General features: G+C 51.9%; 1 long non-coding RNA gene across 1 annotated transcript in view; it reads left to right on the top strand.

Annotated features, from left to right (window-relative positions):
• LOC106735644 (uncharacterized) overlaps positions 1–11,499 on the top strand; it is a 12,400-nt gene extending 901 nt beyond the window's left edge. The window contains exon 2 of the long non-coding RNA XR_001370926.1: positions 10,699–11,499. This is a non-coding gene — a long non-coding RNA (uncharacterized LOC106735644). The remainder of the gene's footprint in view (positions 1–10,698) is intronic.
• The last annotated feature ends 2,636 nt before the right edge of the window (positions 11,500–14,135 follow it).

The raw sequence follows: 14,135 nt of genomic DNA, 5'->3' as shown, positions 1-14,135 counted from the left end.
CCCCGGGCTGGGCCTGCCGCTCGGCGGCCCGCGGGGCTCCGAGGAAAACTTAGAGAAAAGTCTCCAACTTGGCATGGGGCCACTTGGGAAGGGAGGCGCTCTCCGCTCTTGCGCGCCCTGGCTGCTGGCCGCAGGTGGGGGCCAGAAGTGCGCGGGGACTCCTGATCCAGAGCCGCCGCTTGCCTCCCCCCAGACCGAAGGTGCTTGGGAATCGCTCACCGACAGACCCAGACCAGAGGCAGGGCGCCTGGCCCATCCCGACAGACCGCACGCTGCCTCCGCCGGTATACTTTCTCCGACAGCCACCTCACAGCTGAAAGCACGCTGTTCATCCGCGTCCACACCTAATTCCTCTGTGCTAGGAACCTCACTTAGAGGGAGCAGGGGAGAGAGCCAGCCGGCTCGCCCTAAGGCAGCATCTGCAGCTGCTCAAGCCTTCTGATCTCTCCACTCAAAAATGCCTCTTGAGCCCGGTCACGGGAGAGCATTCGTGGGGAGAAAGGCAGGACTGGGCCCTTCCAGATCAGCTCAGTCTAATGCTGGGTCTCCAACCAGGGCACTGCTGACGTTTGGGATCAGACTGTTTTGTGCTTGGGGCTATCATGCCTTGTAGGCCGTTTGGCAGCTTCGTGGCCTGGACCACTAGCACCACCTTCTCACTGTAACCACCGAAGGTGTCAGGTGACAAATTCAACAACTACAACAATTAAGTATACTCAGATGTTTTCGCCTTATTTATAATATAAAGCCAAAAACTGGAAACAATCCAATGTCCAGCCCTTGACTGGACAGATGTCCCCAGAGGGAAAACCGCCCAGATAGAGAACCACTGGTCTAATTCCTTCATTTCAGAGACAGGGAGACGGAGGCTTAGGGTCAGAGAGAGACAGAGAGACATAGAAAGTGAGAAATCACCCCCCAGGGGAGATGGCCATGCTGCAATCCTTTCTCCTCCATTCTCCTCTTGGGATCTTGGGCACGCACACACACATGCCCGGTGTGAGTTTAAGCTACCAGGTCTGAGACTCGAACCGCAGTCAACTATGTGGGAGTCCAGCAACATAGCCATTACGCCAACGGCTGGTCCTTCAACTTTGTTTTTAATACCCCCCAAAACAGAAGTAATCCAATGTCTACCAGTTGAGGAATGGATAAACACAAGGTAGTATATCCATACAATGGAATATTATTAGGCCATAAAAGGGAACAAAATACTAACACATGCTACAGCGTAAATGAACCTCGAAAGCGCTGTGCTAAGGAAAGAAGCCAGCCACCAAAGACCACTTTCCATTTATGTCCATTCATCCTAGGACAAACAAGCCCATAGAGACAAAAACTAGACTACCAGAGGCTGGGGTGGGGAGAGAGAATGAAGAACAACTGCTACTATTTCCGGGGATTCTTTTTGAAGTGATGGACGTGTTAGAAAAAGCTCCTGGTGCTGATTGCACAACTTCACGGCTGTACTAAAAACCTTCGAATTGCATACTTTCAGCCGTTGAATTGTGTGATATATGAATCATATCTCAATTAAACTGCCACTGTTCCTTTTATTTTAATTGCCAGAGAATACACGTGCTCATCAAAGACAGAGAAATAGAGACAGAGGGAGAGAAGGAGAGAGAGAGAGAGAACCACCCAACGAGGTATGGTCATGCTGCAATCCCTTCTCCCTATCTCCCTCCTGTCAGGATTTTGGGCGTGCCTAGCGTGTTTCTCAAGCCACTGGGGCAGGATTCAAACCACAGCTGGCAATGTGTAATCTGACTTCCTTAACCACTAGGTTATGAGGTTGGCCCCTGTCATTGTTTTAAAGGGAAAAATTGTAGCCTACAGGAAGTCACCGTGACTGTCCAGCTCACACCATTTCCCCCTCTGTTCCCCTTGCTAGCTCATAACCAGCCTGCTGGCTTGTCTGTTCCTCTGGAAGCTACTCTGCCTCCTTCCTGTACGGGAGTTTGCTCCATCTCCCTCAATAGGCTGTAGCTCCCTGTTTGAAAAGGCGGGCGTTGAGGACAGACTCATGTTCAAATCCAGCCCTAGGGCCGTCTGGCTGGGTGTACTTGGGGAAGTCCTTTCCCAGAGCCTCAGCGTGCTTGTCTGTAAAGGTGATGAGTACCAGCAAGGTGGTTGAGAGGCACCCTGCTCCCGGGCACCCCTATGATTCCTTTGTTATCCTCGAACAAGCCTGCAGGCCACTCCTGGGTCTCCCTGAGCCCTAGAGAGGTGGCCTACCTAGAACAGTCCTTCGGGTCCTTCTAGGCTGGTTTGGACAAGAGTAACTCTCTTGCAGTCCTCCCCAAAAAAGGGTTCCTCGGGACTGATACCTGACCCAAGATGAGATTTGCCAAGATCCAGAAACCTGAACTGCCACTTTAGTTATAGCCTCTGGTGGACACTGGCCAGGTGGCCCGCAGGCCTCTTCCTGGATCCCCTTTTCTCTCCCAAGCCTCACACCCCTCTCTTCCCTCCTTTTGTCTCTCAAGACGCCTGACCGGAAGTAGGCAGCTGCTGTTTTCTAGGCCTGCAAGCTCCTCCCCTGCTACCATCACCTCTTTTGTCACCGGTTTCCTTTAAGGAGCCACTCCTCCCTGCTTCACACTCATCTTTTGGGTTCAGGTGCAGATGACAACCCCCCAACCCCATTTTAAAAAGAGCACATGATTCTAGTCTGGCCAATCAGAGCCCTGCATTTACCAGTTACAGTGATTGGCTCAAGGATGAGCACATGACCCATTCTGGGACATCCCCCCCCCCATCCTCCCCTCCCTGCCTTTTGACTGGCACTCACTGTTGGGGAATGCCAGCCACCTTCCCCTTCCCCTAAGCTGTAACAGGCTGGGAGAGTACAAACTTGGGGTAGCCAGTAGCCACGTGGGCCACCATGAGCAAAAGTCTACCCATGAAGGAAGCCAAGACGGAGGAACATAATCAGAGAGAGACTAAGCACAAGTGACACCCCTTGAGGCCTAAATTCTCATGTGATTAAAACCATTAGGCCCTCAGTTAAAAGGACCACTACAGACCTTTTAATTTATCTTTCTTAAAAACCTAAACTCACCGGGGAACCAGCAGTTAGCGTAATGTCACTGGACTCCCACGTAGTCGACCGCAGTTCGTGTCCCGGACCCGGTGGCTTAAAAAACTCACGCCGGGCGCGTGTGCGCGCGTGCCTAGGATCCCGAGAGGAGAATGGAGGAGAAGGGATTGCGGTGTGACCATCCCCCCTGGGGGGTGATTTCTCGCTTTCTGTCTCTATGTCTCTCTCTGTCTGTCTGGCGAGCCCACGCGCCCTACAGTGAAAACCTCTCCAAAAAAAAAAACCCTAAACTCACCTAAGGTAGACTCCTGCTGGTTGTCAGCCAGAGGCTCCAGGCTACACCCGATTGCAGCCATCCCCATCTTCCGCGCCTTACTAGGTCAGGAGGTTGCTCAGCTGTGGCCGAACCTCAGATGGACTGAGGCTCCCCCTCGCATCAGTCTCCCAACACCTCAGAAGCCGATGTGCATCTCTGGGATCTCACGGAGTGGCTCTCGCCTCCGTGTGCTCCTTAGCCCCTTCCTCCCTCCACACAGGTGAAGCAAAGAGACTCAGTCCTGAGCAGAAGTCTGGAGATTTTCAGAGGATGGTCACCTTTAGAGAGATCAACTCTGAGCCTCTCAGGAGTCTTCGGGTTCTGTGAGTGGAGAAAAAAGTCTCCCACCATAGGTTTGCTTTTTAGAGCTCCCTCAAACCTTTCTCTGCCTCGGGTAAGAGCCTTTGAGCAAATAGCATAGTCAGTGACCAGAAATCTCCCTAAGAGCCTGAGTCAAGCTGCCAGGGTTCAAATCCTAGCTCCAACACTTGGTGGCTGGGTAATCTTAGGCAAGTAACTTGGCCTCTCTGTGCTTCAGCTTCCTCATCTGTAAGCTGGAATAACAGGGTTGCTGTGTTACTTGACCTAATGTAGGCAGGTGCCGAGACAAAACCTGGCATATGGTAAATGCTCAGTAAATGCGAGCTATTACCGGGGCGGTGACTAAGGCCCTCCATGTGTCAATCGGATCTCACAGGAAACAAATGCACTTGCAATGAGAATAATGTAATAAGGTGTAAGGGCCGTATCAGGGAGGGAGAAGTAACCCTCCCATCTATTACGTTCCTCAGCCCGAAGGGTGAGGAGGGGGGTAGTACCTGTCTCTGAAAAGGAGAGTCCTGTCTTGTAGAAACGCTCCCAGGGAAAGTTTTTTTTTGTAGAAACGCTCCCAGGGAAATAGCTTTGGTTCAGGGACACAGTCAGCTCAAGATGACCCTGAGGAAGGCAGCCAGGAAAATGAACACGGACTCTCCTCCCTCCTGCACGCCCCTGCAGTGGGCCTGGGGACCAGTTGCCAAACCTAGCAGGAAGTCAGAAGACTTGGGAGGCCATGGAGGTTGGGTGGTAGGCCAGGAGGGCAGACCTGTGGAATCAGACAACTGAGCTCTGATTCTACTCGGCCTCTGGCTGAGAACTTGAGCGGATCAGCGAAGCATGTGTCCTCAGGCAATTAAAAAAGAAAAAGAAAAAATGTCCTTAATTCATACAGACTACAAAGGTATGGACACCAGTGAGGAACCAGGAGGTCATGAAGTCCTGTCCTTGGCCAGCTTAGTCACTAGTGGGATGAGCATTGCTGTGGGAGGATGCTCTTGGGTGTGACAGAAAACCCTGACTCTAAGTGGATTGAGTACAAAGGGAATGTATTATCTCATGCAACTTGAAGCCTAGAGATAGCGCGGTGTATTGGTTATCTACTGCTGTGTAACAAATTGTCCCCAAATTCAGTGCCTTAAAATAACACACATTTATGATCTCACAGTCTCTGTGAGTTGGGAGTCTTGACACATGTTGATGGTTGCCTCTGTATCAGTCTCTCACCATATTGCTGGCCAGAACTGGGGTCTCATCTGACGTCTTGACTAGGGAAGGATCTGCTTCCACACTCACATGGCTGTTGGTGGGATTCAGTTCCTCGAGGGAGGTTGGGCTAAGGGGTCTCAGTTCTTTGCTGCACACAGGAAACCCTTGGGATATGAACCTGGAATCTTCCCATATGGTTCAGCACCATGACGTATTGTGTCACTGTTGTGCTACTCTGGCTGGCTCAGGGAGTCTTTATTTAAAAAGATCATTTCTTTGCTCCCCTTCACCCAATGAAGGACAATCAGGGAGGCCTACAGGTGGCTCTCGAGTGTGCCCTGAAGGACCCAGTCCCCTGGCATGGCTGCAGGCAGGAGTATGGCAGCTGACTCAGGAAAGCCCTTGCTTGCTTAGTTATCACATCCTCCTTGGCAGCACTTGTGGGTGAGGGAATGGAAAGAGACTTTGGAACAATGACCTCTGGGAAACAAATCCACATTTTTGACAAGAGGCCAGATTATTAAGCATTAGCAGCTCATCATCCACTGGAAGGCCAGCCAGGAGGTTGGGTTGTTCTCTGGGAAGCAGAGCTCCTCCTGCATATTGGGCCCTGCAGTCCTACTATGTGTCAAGGCTGGGGGAAGGGCCAAGCACAAGAACACAAACAGGATTCTGCCGCTCCCTCAGGAACTTCTGCTGTGGTAGCAATCTTTAACCACACAATACTCCACGGTGCTGAAACCATATGGGAAGGTCCCCGGTTCGTGTCCCAGGGTCTTCCTGTGTGCAGCAAGGAACTGAGGCCCCTTAGCCCAAGCTCCTTTAAGGATAGTTGAATAAATAGGAAAAAACTTTTGTATATACAATATTGGCTACCCACTGACATTTAATGAATCACCCCTAACCTAACAGCTTTAAGTAACAATGAACTTCTAAAAAAATACTATAGATTCTGTAAGCCAGGAATTAGGATTTCCCCAACTGGTTGGTCCTGGCTCAGGGTCTTGTCTTAGTCTGTCACTGAGTTGCTCATGGAAATACCCAAAACTAGATTGATAAAGAAATGGAGTTTTGGGGCCAGCAGATGGTGTAGTGGTTAAGGCACTGGACTCCCACATGGTTGACCGCACTTGGAGTCCTAGACCCAGCTGCTTCAAACTGACACCAGGTGTCTGATGTGTGCGTGCCCGAGATCCTAGAGGAGAATGGAATTGCAGGGACTGCGGCATGGCCGTCCCCCTGGGGAGGTGATTTCTCACTTCCTGTCTCGCTGTCTCTCTCTGAGGAGCACATGTGCCCTATAGCAAAAAAAAAAAAATCTAAAAAAAAAAGAAAAAGAAAGAGAGTTTTATTTGCAAAACTCATGATTCTTGTGGCTGGGAAGCCCAAAGGCATCAGAAAATGGCAGGAGGTAGAACGAGAGGCAGCACAGTGTGATCTGTATCGGAGCTTTTCTCTCCTGGCCTGGGTCGGGTGGCCTCCGCCTGCCTCATTTCCCTCCTTACACGCATCCAAACCAGAACTCCATCGTGGGTCCCCTCTGCAACACACACAGAGACTCTGTCACATGCAAAGACCCCACCCTGAGATACCATGACGTTTTTGTTTAATACCTTTTCTATGGCAGGGACATCCAATCACTGTCCACTAAGGCCAAACTCCAAGATGAGAACTTTTTGGGGACAATCATTATCCAAACCAAAATGACCTCTCATGAGGCTGCAGCCAGGATGAGGGTAGGCAGCCATTTGGGGCCAGGAGGCAGAGCAACAATAGAGAAGGAGGTTGGGTCAGGGGCACCTTGGATCACACCAGCGCTGGACCGAGCACCCTCATATTCATTTATGTGAGAAAGAAATAAAACACATCCTGTTTAAGCCATTGTTATTTGGAGATTTGCCTGGAGTAGGGTTTGAAAAGGAGGAGGAGATGTTGTTAAGGAAAGGCCGAGTAGCAGGCCCCTACCTACCGCACAAGATCATGAAGGAGGGCAAGAAACTGCTGCCTGAGGGAGCCAAGCTTTCTGAGAGGTGCTGCGCTGCTAATACCGCCAGGACCAGATCTCACACTCCTTTCCAGTCTGGTGAGCAAGAGAGAGGTCCGTACCTTGGAGTGAGGACGTGACTTGTCTCAATCTCACTTCTCCCTTCGGGGATATTTACTTCCGCTGAAAATCCATTGTGGTGTCCTTGAGCCTTCTTCCCCATGAGAAAAATCACGGCCGTTCATTTGAAATCATGGGGTGAAAACAGGTTGGTCATTTTGGGGAGAAGCTGATCCCGCATGGGGCATCTGAAGTCACCCCAGGTGAGAGTCCACAGACAGGTGTGCCCTGGATGGGAGGCTCTGAGGCCTCAGGTCAGACCATTCCTGAACGTGGACTCACTTCCTTCAGGAGCTGCTGTGGGTGGCTGAGTGTGGGGGAGGCGAGCTGGGGGAGGCGAGCTGCAGGCGGCAGAGAAGATTCCAGTCCAGCTGCACTTGGACTGGCTGTGTGACCCGGCAGGTTTCTCTACCTCCCTGGGCCTGAGCTTCCTCTTCTGGGAGGCGAGTGCAAGTGCACCTACCCCAAGGCTGCCTGTGAGGACTAGGGGGAAATGGCTAACCTGTGTCACATAGTAGGTTCGTGGCCAATGCCAATTTTTCTTCATTCATTTCTTTATTTTTATTTTTTGTTTTCCTTTACTGAAGTTTTTGTTGTTTGTTTTGAGATTTTTGCTATGGGGGTGTACACTTACCAGAGAGACAGAAGGAAAGTGAGAACTCACCCCCCAAGGGGGGATGACCATGAGGCAATCCCTTCTCCTCCATTCTCCTCTTGTGATTTTGGGCACACACACACACACACACACACACACCTACCCCCAGCATGAGTTTCAAGCCACCAGGTCTGGGACTTGAACCACAGTTGGCCATGTAGGAATACAGCACCTTAACCCCAATGCCACCTGGTGGCCCCCCTTTACTGAGTTTTGTAAGAGCAGAACAGCGGTCCAGCTCTGAGGGGGAGGAGTTTCCAGGGAGCATATTCTCCCAGCCGTTAGTTCATGCTACCTTGGACAAGGTGAGGCTGAGGACAGAGAGGGAGCTGGGACGTCCCTGCCTCTTTCAGGACTTGTGGATAGATGCTGCCACCGTAGGGTGTGATCCTCCGGGCAACCTCCGTCTCAGGCAGGGCTGGTTACGTAATCTGTAGAGCTCAGCACAGAATAAAAAGCCTCAACCCCTTGCAGGAAAGCGCTGCAGGTTTCGAGAGTGACAGTTACAGGGATAAACTTTGGGCATTAAGCTAAATGTGGGGTTCCCCTAAGTGAGAGTTCTGTGCTGACTAGGTCACAGGTCCAAGCTGGCCCTGGCCTGGATGAGTGACCACCTTCATCTGCCCCAACCAAGGGGTTTCCTGGGGCAGGAGACGTTCAGTCTCACGTGTCCCAGCCACGGCTGCTCTGCACCAGCTTAGCCTCCAGTGCCTGCCTCTTCCGGGGCCTCCAAACCGCTCAGCCTCTGCCACGTCCAGGTCCCTGGTTCAGAGAGATCATCTGGGTCCTGCACATGAGGGCAGCCTCCCTGTGTGCCCGGCTGGGCTGCCTGCCCTTGGACTCTGCCAGCCAGCCACTGGCTCTGCCGACCAGGCCAAGCGCCTATTTCAGAGGGCTGAGGGGCACATGAGGACTCGATGCACTCCCAGCCTCTATCTCTGGCATGCTCTCCCTCCCAGGGCAGAAATCCTGGAGAGATTTTGCCCCACCTCTCTCTGTGTGCTGCCTTCCTTAAACCAGGGGTTGAGTGTCAAGAACAGGTGGCTCCCCCACTGGGGGAGATGTCCTCGTCCCCCAGGTTTGGGTTCTTTTATGCTTTTTTATAAGATTCCATCTTGATGGGCTGGTTCCATAACCTGGTGATTAACATAGGTGGATCCCACATGGCCGATTGCACAGTTCAAGTCCTGGACCTGGAAGTTTAAGAAATGCACCAGGTATATGTGCATGCATGCCCAAAACCTTGCAATGAGGGAGAGTGGAGAAGACTGGGGAGTGAGCATTCCCACAGAGACTGCTTTTGCCCTGTTCTCTCTCTGGCAAGGGCACACGCCCACTTGCAAAAAGGAAGAAGAATAGTGTCTTGCTATTTTGCAATTCTCCTGCTTTGGCCTCTAGGTTGCTGGGATTACATGTACATGCCACCAGGTCTTTACACTGGGCTGGAAATAAAATCCACCCACCCTGCTGTGTGGACCACCGTGTAGTACCAGCCTGTGAGTAGTGTCCCAGCAGTGGGCACCACCTGGGTGGGCTGGACCTTGGTTCTTGATGAACTAAGTAAGCCCAGAGAATCCATTCAACGTTCAACCCTCAAGTGGTCTAGACACGCCCTCCCTTGCCCCCAGGGGAGGAGTCTCCTGGAGGGAAGGAGGGGAGGAGCCAGAGTGGGCCTGTGGCTCGAGTGCTTCCTCTTCAGTGAGGGTGTCCTTTGCCTGCAAGCACAGCGGGCCAGGCGGGTGTTTGTCAAATCAGAGGGACGAGGCCAGGCAACAGGAATCCCTCATGTCCATAAAGGGTTCAGTCTCCCTGGGCGGGAGGTTTTCCGTCCTACCTCTATAGAGGAGAGGAGGGGCCCAGTCATTTAGCCAGAGTCCCACAGGCTCCTCAGGCCACCTGGTCCAAATTGACCTCATCTCCCACGTAGCCCTCTCCTCTCTGGACTCCCTGACTAGAGGCTGGGGCCTTCCTCTCCTCCCGCCGTGTTGATACTCAGTTCCCATGTCTGTGGACAACAGGAGTGGAGTCCCTCGGCCATGAGCGCCTGCCATCTGCCCATCTCTCCTTTCGAGGTAAACGTGCTCACTTCTTCCGAGCTTCGGACTCCTGGCTGCTTGCTCTCGTCCTGTCACCTGGCCATCCCCCTCACTGGAGGGACCTCCAGAAATGGAAGTCAGAAGCAGTGTCTGCCTTGGGAAGCAGCCTTCCGTGGTTCCCCACCTCCTGACTACCTTCCCCGGTTCCGGACTCGCCATCCCCTACATCTGCCTCTTCGGTTCTCCCCACATTCATTCTTGGGCCCTATCTTAGCCCCCAGAAGCAGATAAATGAGTAACCACCAATTTGGTGGCTTAAAACATCACAAATTCACTCTCTTCCACTTCAGGAGGTCAGAAGTCCAAAGCAGGTTCCACTGTACTAAAATCAAGGTGTCAGCAGGGCCTGTTCCTTTTGGAGACTTCTGGGAGAACCCACTTCCTGCCTCTTCCAGCTTCTGGGAGCTGCCCACATTCCTTGGTGGTGGCCCTGGATCATCCCACCCGCTCCTGACTCCCTTATTCCCCTCCTACAGGGACTCTGATTACACGGAGCCCACCCAGGTCATCCAGAATCATCTCGAGACCCTCCACTTTATCACATCTGCAAATCCCCCTGTGCCACATAAGACACCACACCCATGGGGTCCCAGGGTTAGGATGTGGACTCTCATCTGAAGCAGAACTATTCATTGAAAAATATTTTTTTAATTGTAGATTTTTTTAAAGGAGTTTTGCCATAGGACAAATGCATTCACCAGAGAAACACAGCGAGAGGAGAAGTGAGAAATCAACCCCCATGGGAGGTGGCCATGCCTTGTCCTCACAGGCAAGCACACATGCCTAGGTACAGGACTCCAACTGTGGAGTTGGCCATGTAGGATCCAGCACCCCCTGCTGGTCTGACATTTTTATAAAACAGGAATTACTAGAAAAATAAGGCTAAAAACCATGCAAATGACTCATCCAATTGCCATAAATGTTTATGATCTTCCCATTTCTATACCCGTCTCATTGCAGATTGATGATGAGCAGTTGTGACCCAGCACAGGTATCCAGATCTGACCTGGCATAGGACCGAGCGCCTCACTCTGCAAAGCTGCGTAGGCCTCATCTGGGAGCTGCGGGAAATGTGGCATCCTGGGTCCCACCCCATTCCTCCTAAACACGGGCCTGCCAAGATGCCCGAGTGATTCGTGTGCATGTCGAGGTTTGCGGCATCTGTGGCCCCCGGGACTCAGGAAAGTTTAGTAGAACCGAAGTACTAGCTAGAACTCTAGACCCCAGTCTCAATTTCCCGTAAGAGCTGATGATATAAACCTTATTCCTGATGAACAGAACAAACGACCTAATTTGGAGGGCTCAGTGTGAAGTGAAAACATGGGACCCCTTTACAAAAAGTTCTTAGAAAATCCAAGGTAGTGACAACCAACCTGGGGCCCTCTGGACTCACTCATGCTGGCCAAGAAAATGTATAATTCTGCTTTGTTAATTGCCAACCATTATTAATGAAAAGGCTCCAACCCCTCATCCTTTTTGAAGTTTATTTTTTTCTCAATATGCAAATAGAAATGGTTTCAAATGGCTGTTATTCCAGTGTCAATAATTCTTTTAAAAAATACAAATATGCATGTGTCTATTAAAATGTGAACGGAAGCTCTATATCGGGAAGGACAGTTTGTGCTCATGTTTTATTGACAGTGTACAGATTTTGATATATTGCATGACAATACTGACTGCTAGATTTCTTATCAAGAGTTAGTTTATATTTACTCTAGGTTTTTCTTCACAATAAAAATAAACTCATGCCAGTGTTTAGTAGCCAATGATATCAATTCATTCCAATTTAATGACAGTTTTATTAAACTAAGAATCTCATATCACAGAGCATTCACAGTGCAGGAGGTCACAGTTATTGAAAAAATAAATAGTGGGATAAATAGATTTATTATTTACAATTCTCCAACTCATTGCTCCTGTTTCCCTGTTAGAGAATGAACAAAGATGGTGGCGTTCAGCCCGGCATGCCAGAAATATCTTGAGGGGGACTCGAGTGATCAATGAACAATCCCAGAAGTTCTTGCTTTTGGTTGTTTTTTTGAAAAGTTCTTTCCAGACATGAGGCCTCTGACTGTATCTATCTGTTACTTGGGTAGGTCAGGATCGGGCTCGGGAGGACTCTGGTGCCCTATGGAAACCACGCCCAGCCTGCCTGCCAGGCCTCCTGGAAGCACCTGGCCACTCCTGGCTCAGGCTTTTCCCTGGCAGCTCCTGCATCTGCCGTTGGTCTGCCCCACCTGGCTGGCAGCCGCCTGGGCTCTCCAGGTAATCAAAGCTCTCTTTACGTTCAGACACCAGCAACTACTCCCGCTGGCAGCTGCTGGATGGGAGACGCAGGCAGGAGTGCCCCGCCAGAGGAGTGTGTGCTCTGTCTGCAGACCCAGCCCCACAGACTAGCAGTTCCCAGATCGGGACCTCCAAGAGGTGACCACCGTGCCTCAGCCACACCTCTATCTGCTGGGTCCCCAAATGCCCCTGGTCCAAGCCACATGGAGAAAATGGACAGTGTGGTCATGGGGCCTACAGCTCAGAGTGCAGGGATGAAGGTGAGGTTGGGAATGCCCAGTAGCTAGGGGGAAAAACCCACTAGAATGTTTTATTTGGAAAAACAGAGCAGCCTTGTTCACAGGCAAGTCATCTTCAGGAGGAGGAAAGGCCTCGCTCCTCGGTTGAAAGGGGACAGCGTGTCTGCCCACGAAGGACCTGGGAATCCTGAGTGGCAGTGAGGGGAGCTCTCCTCATCACGCACAAGGCTGATTACGACAAACCGGGCACCTTGAAAGTGCTGCACGTCCCCTCTCTTGAAGCTTCCCAGGTGTACTTTCCAGTGGCGGGTGCGGCAGGCACACCTCTCCGGGGTCAAGAGTGCTACTGGCCAGGTCTGTGGAAAAGTCCAGACCAACGAGGTGCATAAGAAGCTACTGCGTGGATTCCGGCAGCAGCGTGGGAAGGGGCGTGGTCTGTGCCGGCATCTGTCCCTGGCTTTTTACTGCAGAGCAGCTAGTCCCCGACCCACAATCTAACCTGTGAGAGGCCGCCCAGCCAAGGGCTCGATTTCCAGCAGGCACAGGGTGTGCTTCTAGCTCCCAGAGCCCCCTCCCATGGCCCTGGGAGGGAGCCAGTGTGGTCAGACATTTCCCCAGACTAGCAGATAGTCTCGGGAGAAGGAACACAACCTTGACAACTGGACACTGAGCCCCTTCGTCCCCCCAAAAGAGTGGATGAAGCGCCTTAGAAACACGCAGATAAAAGATGACACAATGTAAGGAAGGAGCCCCGGGCAGCGTGTGTTCAAGGACTCGGCAGAGAACAGAACCTGGGAGCCACTTATTTTGGGAAGTTAGAATTTTTTAAACCCCCATAAACCAACCAAAGCTGTAATGCCAGTCTGCGGGCTTCCGTGCTGGAAGAGACAGCGTGGTGGGAGGAGGAGGAAAGTCCCTCTCCCCTCATTCCGTGCAGGCCTCACTTCGAGTGGGGAGCACCATGACAGGCTGGAGTCTCCCATCAGCCACCAGGCCTGGAGGTCAACACAAAACTAGTGTCCTCATTCAGCTGCCTTTATTAACGAGCAAACACAGCCACCTACATCCCAATGCCTTTTTAAAAAGGATGCCCAGTGGAGTGTGTCCTTCGGGGAACAGTTCTCTGCAGCAAGGCAAAGGGACCCACCCAAGCCAGGTTGGCCAAAGACTGTGGACCACAGTAAGAACAGAACCCCATGTTCTTTGCCTCATGGGATGGGTCCATGGAAAGGACCTCTTCCTGACACAAGGGGACGGTGTACCCAAAGAACAGGTGTACCCAAAGAACAGGTGAGTGCCTTCTGCAGGCTTCGAGAAGACCCAGAGAGAGACGTCACCCTCGAGGGGGGCAGAGAGCAGAAAGTGCTCAACCTGGTGGGAGCACCAGACACTCTGTGGGTGGATTCTCAAAGAGAGGGAGGGGCCCGGGAGACAGTGCTTTGGGCCCAGGGTAGGTGGGGGTGGTGGCCTTCATGCTATCCAAGAGCTGCCCAGAGAGCATTTTCAGAAATTTCTAGAAGTGTCAATGGGCAGAGTGTGGTGACAAAGCTGCCAAAATGTGGCCCATCCAGGTGCCCTGGCTGCAGCTGCCACTGCCCCAGGGAGGATGATGCCCAAGAAATGAAGCTCGCAGGGTGTCAGGGCAGCCCACACATGTTTAGGGCAGAGGCATGTGGATTCCAGTCCTGATGTTCTCGACCCTCACAGGCAAGCGTTTGTTCATTCAGAGCACTGCTGAGGGCCTATCACACACTCACACACGTAGCACAGCCAACAAGGGCAGGGAAGGGGGGGAGTGGCCGGTCAGGGCCAGCACACACAGTCCCCTGAGGAACGCCAGCTTCCCGGGTTGGAAAGGTCTCAGCTCCTTTC

This window comes from Tupaia chinensis, unplaced genomic scaffold, assembly GCF_000334495.1.
Source record: "Tupaia chinensis unplaced genomic scaffold, TupChi_1.0 Scaffold000469_1, whole genome shotgun sequence".
NCBI lineage: Eukaryota > Metazoa > Chordata > Mammalia > Scandentia > Tupaiidae > Tupaia > Tupaia belangeri.
The sequence above is the reverse complement of the archived record's forward strand: the minus strand, read 5'-3'. Positions and strand labels throughout refer to the sequence as shown.